The 9,404-nt window shown below is 41.1% G+C and overlaps 1 long non-coding RNA gene across 1 annotated transcript; it reads right to left on the bottom strand.

Moving 5' to 3' along the window:
- Nucleotides 1-3,248: 3,248 nt before the first annotated feature.
- LOC142385838 (uncharacterized) lies at nt 3,249-4,275 on the bottom strand. The gene is made up of 3 exons (XR_012770235.1): nt 4,195-4,275; nt 3,882-4,055; nt 3,249-3,732 (listed from the first exon to the last, which is right to left on the bottom strand). It is a non-coding gene; the product is annotated as an uncharacterized LOC142385838 (long non-coding RNA).
- Between the last annotated feature and the right edge of the window lie 5,129 nt (nt 4,276-9,404).

The raw sequence follows: 9,404 nt of genomic DNA on the forward strand, positions 1-9,404 counted from the left end.
CCACATCATGAAGGTCCTGGAGAGACTCCTGTTGACCCACCTGTGTAAGCAAACCAGCACATATCAGGACCCCCTGCAGTTTGCTTATCGCCATGGAGTTGGAGTTGAAGACGCTATCATACACCTGCTTCAACAAACCCACTGTCATCTGGACAAAGCAGGCAGCACTGTGAGGATCATGTTCTTTGATTTCTCCAGTGCATTTAACACAATTCAGCCTGATCTGCTTCGTCTGAAACTCCAGAAGACTCAGGTGGAGGCCTCAACAATCACCTGGATTAATGACTACCTGACAAACAGACCACAGTTTGTCAGACTGAAGAATTGTGTGTCTAACCAGGTGATCAGCAGCACAGGAGCACCACAGGGGACTGTACTCTCACCATTCCTTTTCACTCTGTACACTTCAGACTTCCAGTACAAGTCAGACTCCTGTCATCTACAGAAATATTCAGATGACTCTGCAGTTGTTGGGTGTATCAGAGATGGACAAGAAGCTGAGTACAGAGAGCTGGTGGACCGCTTTGTGGTATGGTGTGGGAACAATCATCTCATCTTGAATGTTAACAAAACAAAGGAGATGATTGTAGATTTCAGGAGAAACAGGGTCAGATCAAACCCTGTTTCCATCATGGGAGAAGAAGTGGAGGTGGTTGAGGAATATAAATACCTTGGTGTTCATCTGGACAACAGACTGGACTGGAGACACAACAGTGAAGCCATCTACAAGAAAGGACAGAGCAGACTGTACTTCTTGAGGAAGCTAAGGTCCTTCAAGGTTTGCAACAAGATGTTGCAGATATTCTACAAGTCTGTTGTTGAGAGCGTCATTTCCTCTTGCGTCATCTGTTGGGGCAGCAGCATCAGAACCAGGGACCTAAAAAGACTCAACAACCTGATAAGGAAGGCTGGTTCTGTTCTGGGGACGGCTGTGGAACCTCTGGAGACAATAATGCAAAGAAGGTTTTGCATAAAATCAAGAGAATTATGGACAACCCTGAACATCCTCTCCATGAGACTGTTATCGGAAAACAGAGTCTCTTCAGTCAAAGGCTTCTTCAGTTTGGATGCAAAACGGACTGCTACAGGAAATCTTTCCTGCCCACAGCCATCAGCATCTATAATAACTCCTTGATTTAATTGAGTTACATCAACATTTAATTTCCCTCTGGGATAAATAAAGTATTTTTGAATTTGAATTGAATTGAATTGAATGTATCTAGGGATAGACCTACACAGAGGTACTGCAGGGGGTATTCGACAGAAAGGAGAGGGAAATACTGATGATTTACTGTACTGAAATGTTGTTACAGTAGGCTACTGTACTTGGGAGACATTACAGTAATTGCAGCTCCTTGACCCCTTTCAATAAAAGGATTATAATGATAATTGTACCATACAGTAAAATGTAGTTTTCTGCCGCGGTTTTTAGCCAAAATGTTGATGTCAGATACAGTAAAGCAAATACTTGGAAATCTGAAATCAGGTAAAGGGGGAACAGAAGCCCAAAAAGTTTAGGAACCATTACTTACAGTATTTACAGTTAAGGTTATGACGATAGACAAGCACTAACTGACTTACTTCTACATACTGGTACCGTAGCTCTTTCACTCTATCAGAGTTCCTCTCAAAGGGTACCCTGTAAATTTGTTTCATGGTCATGTGATGCTTCTTCAATGTCCAGTCTATTGTGGAGATGCTTATGGAGTTGATATTGTGGAATATGGCATTGTCTTCAATAATGGCAGTGCTGATCTGTCTCAATGTGATGGCATTATTTGCCAACACCATGTTACAGATCTCTTGTTCTTGTTGATCACTGAGAAGTTTTCCTCTGCCACCCATGCGAGGTTGTCATGCAATCCTAGATATAGAATCCAAAGGACATCTCTGTATTACAGTACTGTACAGTACAATTCGTATTTGTATGCCTTGTGTTTTTCTTACAGAATGAGTTACCAATGTAATTGTATTGTTGTTTTACATGTACTGTAGTGCTTACAGTAACCACAACTATAATGCATCACTGCACAGTGACTGGAATATTACTCTAAACAGTGTCCTGTACATCATACAATTCCATTATTGAGCAAGTACATACCTGTTTTCCCTGCGAAAGGTTTGTATGATGGAGGAAACTGTAGAGCGAGGCACATTAGGCTGCACTCTGCGACCTGCCTCCGCCATTGTGAGGCGATGGTTGATGACATGATCTATAATTGTGCCCCGAATTTCATCTGGGACAGCACGGTGTCTTCGTGCTCCTCAGCCTCTTCCCCCTATTCCACCACCACGCATCCTCACTCCTCCTCTTCTTCTTCTTCTTCTTCCTCTTCCTCGAGCAGGAACTTGCCCTTGTTCATTTGCTTGGCCTGGTGCCTCCATGTTCAGAAGTTGGTCCTGGTCAAGCTCTTTATATAGGCCTACATGTTTGGCAGCACTCACAATCATGGACAGCATCTGTCAGGAAACTAACTATGCCTACCATTTGATTGGTCACCTGAGGTGCTTGAAACTCCTTCTTCGTTAGTAAAGTTCTAGTTTCACCTGATTGTCAATTACTGTCATGAATTTATCAAATGTTACATGAGATTCTATATGGTATTGATGGTATCATGTTCTTGGCCCACTTTGACAATTGAACAGATTATTGTGCATGTGATGACTTATACAATGAAATCATACTGACATATTTTGGATATAAGAACCATTAGACCAAGAATCAACTAATCAGTTAAGATCACCAAAATCTATTCACTTGGAAAATGTGCTAAATGTAGGCAAACTGTGCAAACTGTAGGCTACTTGTACTTAATCTTTTGCAGAGATGCACTGAAACAATTGACACATGTATTAAGACAATTGCAATTTGATGAAAAGAATGAGAAATGCCATTCTGTTGTGAACAATTGCGAGGTGGTTTGGAGATTTGTCCATGTTATTTTGATAATGTAATTTCTGTTTCAAGAAATGAGCCAAACCAATAGAGAAAAACTGTAAAGGGCAGGGTGTTATAAAACAGTGAGTCACTGTTCTGCATAACAATAAAGGTTCGATGAGCATCTTCAAATGTTTGACTGTTTTATTAGAGAAATTAATAATATACTTGTGTTATAATGTGATTGGGCCAACATAAAATGTAACAGAGATATGATTTAGTAATATTTATAGAGAGGTTCAAAGATGTTTATTTAACAACAAGATCATTTCAGCCGAGTTGTGCTTCAGTCTGTTCCTTTTCTTTGTTTGTAATAATAATAATAATAACAATAATAATAATCAAATGTTCCTTTCAGGTTCCCACATTTCCATCAGGTCAGTCGTCTCTAAAGCTGCTCGTCTCTGACTAAATCACACCGACAGCTTTTCATTTCCACTGATGGATTTAAAGATTAAAAGATGAAAGATTTACAGATTAAAAGTCCGTTCTTAAAGGCAGAAAATGAAGCCGAGAGAATAAAACAGGTGTCAAACTTTAGACTGTGGCTGTACTTTGAATTCAGATGGAACTGAAGGTTTATGGATTGTTTCCATTACTGATCATTTCTAACCCAACTTTAACAATATTATAGCAAAGGAAGAAAAACACAGAATACCAACACACACCAACAGGATATACATCATCATCATCATCATCATCATCATCATCATCAGGTCAGTCTCTCTGCACACAAGCTGCTGCTGCTTCATCCTCTCAGCTCACATCGTCCTGTTCATCACCATGACTCCCACCTGTAGAGAGAAGAGAGGAGATAAACGAGTGTTTCAGAGCATCTCTTCCTCAGCTGCCATCAGCTTTAATAAATATAATGTAATAAATAATAAATAAAGTCTAATAAAATACAGCTGAGAGCTGCATGGACCTTCAACCCTCTACTGACCTCAGAGTCTGCAGTTTGTTGTGTGGACTCTTCACAAGATCAGACAGCTCTTTCACATCTGATTCCTTCAGGTAGTTCCAGCTCAGGTCCAGTTCTGTCAGATGGGAGGGGTTGGACTTCAGAGCAGAGACCAGAGAAGCACAGCTGATCTCTGACAAACTGCAGTTCCTCAACCTGAATAAAGAATAAAACATTAATGAGTCATCATTTCATCAACTAAACCACTGAAGAAGAAAACAGACTTTACCATGAAGACCAGCACAACTTTCACATCATATTAATCTGAACAAACAACTAAAACATGGTGTCTGACCTCAGAGTCTTCAGTCCACAGTGAGGACTCTGCAGAAAGCTGCACAGCTCCTTCTCTGCAGAGTCACTGATGGTGTTCCAGCTCAGGTCCAGTTCTGTCAAATGGGAGGGGTTGGACTTCAGAGCAGAGACCACAGAAGCACAGCTGATATCTGACAACCTGCAGTTCTCCAATCTGAATAAAGAATAAAACATGTGAGCTGAAGCCAACAGGATGCAGGTTAAAACAGTCAAACAGAACAAGTGAAAAAGAGCTCTCATCAATATTAATGACAACATGCTGCTGCTTCAATAAAGACGGAGTGACTTCAGCTCTTAAACTCTGCCAGCTCCACCAGTGGCTCCATCCATACAAACTCATGTTGTGCAGCCAAATGATTCAAGTTTCAAAGAAAACAAACATGTCAGGAGGAACTTTGGAGCAAATGGGAACAAACTGATAGAAATGGAGATCAGGTTCACTGTTTTATTGAAGGTTAAAGGCACAAAAACATGGTGCAGTGATGTTTAATGGAATCATGGAATCAAACTTCTTTAAAGAGTCGACAGCAGCAGAACTTGTTACTGTGACTTGTTGTGTTTGAATATCTCAGTCAGTCCAAACATTACAGAGCCTTAGAAAAGTGTTGGAACCATCCAGAGGTGGACTGATTGATCAGTTTGGCTGATTAATGGATGCTGATGGACGCTTTGACTAACTATCAGAATCAGTCAGGTATTCTGGCAGTCAGGATTTAACCCCCCTGTCAGCTGACGTCCTGGCTCTCAAAGCAGGTCAGCAGCAAAAGTTTGAAAGTGAAAAAACGGATCAGAAGGTGGAAAAAAGTTCAGAATCTGACAGAAAGTTTGAATCTGAAAACAGAAAACATCTCAAATATGAAGAAATGAGACTAAAGTGGAAATAAAAAAACTATGAAAGAAGAATGAACTATACATTCAAACTGAAATAAACGTCTGCAGCACTTTTTTTCACTTTGAATCTTGTTTTTTGTTCCTCAGAGAAACTGATGAAGCTTCATGATTCTTATCTGCTGTTTCTCAGCCTGCATTCACTCACATGCTGTTCACAGCAACTCTGAGCTCTTACTGAATAAAACAGCTGGGAACAGCTCCCACACAGCCAGCAGGGGAACAGAACAGCATGTATCTGCAGTGATGCAGCAGTCCCTGCCTCCCTCCTTCATGGCAGCTCAGTGATCATCCTTTGTGTCTGTGTTGGGCTCACCTGCACAGGGTCGCAGCACTTCACCTGTTCAGCTTCTCTTTGGCTGCACAGCTATCAAACACTGACTCTGCTGCATGTTTTCACACATTTCTCACCTGATGGAAAGCTGCTCACACACACTCACAGCCTCCTTCCATCTGCTGTTACCTAGCAACAAGTTAGCTCACAGCTTTTCTTCCATCCATCGTCCAATCATGTTATTCTTCTTCTGATAAACTCTTCTTTGTGTTTTCCTCAGTCACTAAATGTCAGCATCACTTTCAGTTGGACTTGACATTGTGTAACAGAGGGAATTATTGATAGAGTTCATGAAATAAAGCTCAACTGAAAGTGATTTCCTTTCAGTTATCAGTGGGAGAAGCTTTTTGGCTGGATTTTGTCATCATGAATGAATCTGACTGAAGATAACTGCTGCTGTGATGAAAGCTGCTTTCTAACCAAGTCAAAGATTGTTCATTTCCAACAGTGTTGGAGGGGAGTTTGTTAGTATCAGCTGATTAACGGGCTTTTGGAGTTTTGCTGCTCCAAACTGTTGATATTGTTTCATCCAGAAATATTCACCAACTCTGGAGCTCTAGAAGCATCAGCCAGAGATTCTAGATTTGTTTCTGTCTGACAGATTCACTGTGTTTTCTCATTATTTAATGAATCATCATTTCATCAACTAAACCACTGAAGAAGAAAACAGACTTTACCATGAAGACCAGCACAACTTTCACATCATATTAATCTGAACAAACAACTAAAACATGGTGTCTGACCTCAGAGTCTTCAGTCCACAGTGAGGACTCTGCAGAAAGCTGCACAGCTCCTTCGCTGCAGAGTCACTGATGCTGTTGTAGCTCAGGTCCAGTTCTGTCAGATGGGAGGGGTTGGACTTCAGAGCAGAGACCACAGAAGCACAGCTGATCTCTGACAACCTGCAGAACTCCAATCTGAATAAAGAATAAAACATGTGAGCTGAAGCCAACAGGATGCAGGTTAAAACAGTCCAACAGAACAAGTGAAAAAGAGCTCTCATCAATATTAATGACAACATGCTGCTGCTTCAATAAAGACGGAGTGACTTCAGCTCTTAAACTCTGCCAGCTCCTCCAGTGGCTCCATCCATACAAACTCATGTTGTGCAGCCAAATGATTCAAGTTTCAAAGAAAACAAACATGTCAGGAGGAACTTTGGAGCAAATGGGAACAAACTGATAGAAATGGAGATCAGGTTCACTGTTTTATTGAAGGTTAAAGGCACAAAAACATGGTGCAGTGATGTTTAATGGAATCATGGAATCAAACTTCTTTAAAGAGTCGACAGCAGCAGAACTTGTTACTGTGACTTGTTGTGTTTGAATATCTCAGTCAGTGCAAACATTACAGAGCCTTAGAAAAGTGTTGGAACCATCCAGAGGTGGACTGATTGATCAGTTTGGCTGATTAATGGATGCTGATGGACGCTTTGACTAACTATCAGAATCAGTGGAGTTTGAGGCTGATGGTTGGGAGACCTCCCCCATCTCCAGCAGAAAGCTACAAAGCTGAAGTCAAGGAGGAGTCAGAGTGTTAAGTTCAGTGTTTCCATTCAGTCTTTAAACATCACAGCTTCCATCAGTCACATGATTTAGAAGCAGACAGAAACACAGCCGGCAGCAGCTCCACTGAGAGACTCATCTTCAGGAAATCCAAACACTGGACTAATGAGCAGATCAGTACAGATGCTTGCTACCAAAGCAGTGTAGCGTGCTCACAGAGAGAGGAAGGAAGAAATGTTTATATAAACATCCTCCTTTCTCTACACCAAAAGACATTTAACTGTTTACGACCCTTTCAACGGATTACCTAAAGAAGATAAGGACCCAGATGTGAATTCTGGGCAAATGGGGTCTTTTGTTCTGAGGTTTCTCTCCCCCAAACCAGCTACGAATAATAAATTATGCAACCGACACTTGGTGATAAGGAAGCCAGCTGCGTCTACACCCTTTTTCTCACTCAACTCAAGGAATGTGCCGGTCCTCGATCTTCCAGAGATTGAAAAATCCACTAGAAACCACAGTTTTCTTGGATTAAAAGTGTGAAAATCGGGACTGGACAAATCCACAGGTCATTTTAAGACTTTCCATATTTTTCTACGAGAGTTATGCGAAAAGTTATAAAACCTTTATTTTTATAGAAATTCTCCGGTGGAGCCACAGCGCCACCCAGAAGACATGAATAACAGACACTCTTCACTATATCAACCCGTGATTAGAAACGGAATTACTATGTATGTTTTAATGTTGTCATTATTGCAATGCCTAATCCAAAGAGTTGAAGTCTACCGGCATTTACTATAAAAGTTGCATTTGCCTTCATTAACAAGAATCCCTAAAAGTTGTCATACCATTTTCATTATAATAGTGTGAAGTATTCTGTGTTGATGACCGTTTCATGCTCATATTTGTGTTTATGCTGCTCTCATGCAACATCATTGCCTGTTATGAACAGTATATTGTCTAAATCAGTGTAACGTAGGTAAATGCGTTTGGAAGAGAGAAAAAAGTATTTTTTCCTTTGTCCCATGAACTCACAGTTCGGCCCCCCTCCTTTCTTAACTTTCGGGTTAAGGGTCAGCTAAACGCTGATTGGACGAAAGCTGACACGTGACATCAAGCTTAAAGGCTGAAACGAGCGTCCGAACGCTCTCTCTTGTTTTCAAATCCGCAACTCTCAGACATCCCTCGTTTCGCTCCTTAACCGTCAATTCCCATTTTTAGACTCCCCTTTTGTTATCTAAGTCTGGTTCTGATACCCGCGAGTGTTTGGTTAAGCTTGTACAACAACGGCCCGAACTCAATCACTCTACACCAAGGAAGGAGGAGAGGAAGCAGTCGATTCGACGTCATCCCGCTGGTCACCAAGGAAACGCAGCCTCCAACATCGACGCTCATCAGAAAAGAACCACGCGATCTCCTACTCTACCACAAAGTAAGGTGCTGAATTCTGAGATCTTTGAAGCCGTGGACATGCTGAACCCTTCCTCTGAAAGTGATGACTGAGCAGGAATCCGCCGGCCGAAGTGATTAGCCACATTAACTCCGGGTGAAGACCCAGACTTAGTATTATGTAACAAGCCATCATTCATATCTCTTAGTTAACTATCTCTCTCTCCCAACCGTATTTCCTTATAACCACTGCAAATTACCCATATTCTGTCCCTTTATCAACTGTTTATATATATATGCTTGTGGAATGTCAAATAAATGCTTGTAATAATTCATTAGAGCGTCACGGACAAGTTATTAAGCACTGGTTGTCCCTTCAAATACAGAACTCAATTCAGTGAGACTTCTCATTTCATTATCCTAACAGTTTTCCTCCCTGGACTGTAACTTAAAACAAGTTAAAACAACATCGGAGGTGGTGCCCCGCTTTTTGATATTCATTTATAAGTGCATAACGCTACAGCAGCAACTAAAAGATGTATCTTCTGCTGTTATCGGCTCATCCTGTTTTGTTACTGATGATCTCAGCTCAGCAAAGAACACCATGAATGAACGCGTACTATTGCACTGTTAGCTCAGAGCTGCCATGCTGTTGTTATTTGGGGCTATCGGGGGATTTCTATACACACATGTCTAGTGGCACGGCACGCGTCGATGATGTCATCCCACTGTATTGCCTATGCCTGGTTCACTCCTGTGTAGCGTTATTGGGCGTTATTAATTAATGTTTATCTCGATAATTAGGGGCACCACCTGTTGTTTTGTTTTAACTTATTTAAGTTACAGTCCAAAGAGGAAAACTGTTAATACAATAAAATGGGTAGTCTCACTGATTCGTAAATTCTGTTTGAAGTGACAACCGGCTTAATAAACTGTCCGTGACGCGCTTAAATGGATTACTTACAAACATTTATTCAACATTGCACAGGCATATAGGTGTATAAACAATTGATAAAGAGACAGAATATGAATTATTTGCAGTATTCAGAACGGCATACAGAGGGAAGGAAGAAA

The sequence above is a fragment of the Odontesthes bonariensis genome, chromosome 8, assembly GCF_027942865.1.
Source record: "Odontesthes bonariensis isolate fOdoBon6 chromosome 8, fOdoBon6.hap1, whole genome shotgun sequence".
Classification (NCBI taxonomy): domain Eukaryota; kingdom Metazoa; phylum Chordata; class Actinopteri; order Atheriniformes; family Atherinopsidae; genus Odontesthes; species Odontesthes bonariensis.